This window comes from Lithobates pipiens, unplaced genomic scaffold (assembly GCF_037356315.1).
Source record: "Lithobates pipiens isolate NorthernLeopardFrog02 unplaced genomic scaffold, aLitPip1_a1.2 Scaffold_30, whole genome shotgun sequence".
In the NCBI taxonomy this organism is placed as follows: domain Eukaryota; kingdom Metazoa; phylum Chordata; class Amphibia; order Anura; family Ranidae; genus Lithobates; species Lithobates pipiens.
Genome location: NW_027507791.1, coordinates 146,844,518 through 146,845,911, shown reverse-complemented (window position 1 = coordinate 146,845,911; position 1,394 = coordinate 146,844,518). Strand labels below are relative to the sequence as shown.

At 40.1% G+C, this 1,394-nt stretch overlaps 1 long non-coding RNA gene across 1 annotated transcript; it reads right to left on the bottom strand.

Moving 5' to 3' along the window:
• Positions 1–294: 294 nt before the first annotated feature.
• Positions 295–1,394, bottom strand: LOC143942134 (uncharacterized). The gene is made up of 3 exons (XR_013264709.1): positions 1,185–1,394; positions 698–834; positions 295–495 (listed from the first exon to the last, which is right to left on the bottom strand). It is a non-coding gene; the product is annotated as an uncharacterized LOC143942134 (long non-coding RNA).

Here is a 1,394-nt window from a genome sequence, read left to right as displayed (position 1 = left end):
ACCGAGCGTGCCAAGAGTAGTAAAGGCATATGACACTAACTAAATACAGTGATGATAACACAAAACCCCTCCGGACTCTGAAGTCACCGTACACCCTCTCAGGATAGGCAAGGGCCCGGAGACGGGGATAGCCAATGGCATCTCCAACCTCGCCCAGAACCCCCAAGTTGAAGGGGCACTCGACCAAAAAGTGGTCCATATCAAAATAAGGCTTCCCCCTGAATGGGTGGGATTTTAAATGACCATCAACTCCGGACACAAATGGACACAATAATATACAATATTTATTCATAAATTACACAATGTACATAATATTACCAGGAAGTACAAATGGGCTAAACAATGTCCTCCTGGTGTATTAATAAACAAACATATATACAGAACAAAATATGATTAAAACAATGCTTGTCCTATATCACCCACACCCGACGCGTTTCCAGTTGCTGATAATTCAGAACCTTCATCAGGGGTGAACAAACTTGATGATATAGCAATCTATAATATAAAACAATTCAATTAAAAGCATACAAGCTATTTTTACCAGGCTGGCAAAAAAAAAAAAAAAACAGAAAGGAAGAAGAGGGGGATTCCCAACTCCCATATCCCCCCCCCCCCCCCCAACCACACACACACACACACACAACTCCCTTCACAGAACAAAATTAGCTAAGCAGATAAAATGTCTGCCAATCGTTACCTAGTGAGGTGTAAGTTCGAGGATCAAAATGCCTGCCATTTAGAAAAATATAAGTATGTCTGAAGAGTACTTCAAATACTATCGAGATGTCAACCAAGTACAGGATGTCCTGCAAATTACTTCCAGATCAGTTAGACCTAAAATGGTGAACACAAAAAAGTATGTGTACAGCCAAATAGTTGTTAAAATCCATTTCCAATGAAAACATGTATGCCTATAGAGAAAGGAATATACCATGCGAGACCAAGAATGTGCAGGCAACTATTTAATAGAAAAGAGGTGTGCGCAAAGATTTTTTTGCACTATATGGAAAATTGCCATACATACCTTGGATGTAGTTCACAACCAGAGAGAAAAGTGGAAGCAAAGAGAAACCCCCAGGTGCCATTTGAATAGAAAGCCCTGATTTAAATAACGTGCAGCATAAAGCAGCCTATAGAGCCAAAAGTAAATAGATATAAATAGAATCATGTAGTCTCATACTCACGGATTCTATGGCAAGGGGGGTTTTTGTTTCTATGTGAGACATTAATTGGAACAAACAATGGCTATCTGGATGTTTCAAGTCCACCTTCATGTGTGTGTCAAGCTGAATTAGCATGTATATGACTTGCACCCAGGGTTGCCTTGTCCCATTCCCAGGAAATAAGCCCAAAAGGAAAACTGGAAGCTGTAGTCCAACCACAAATTACCTATA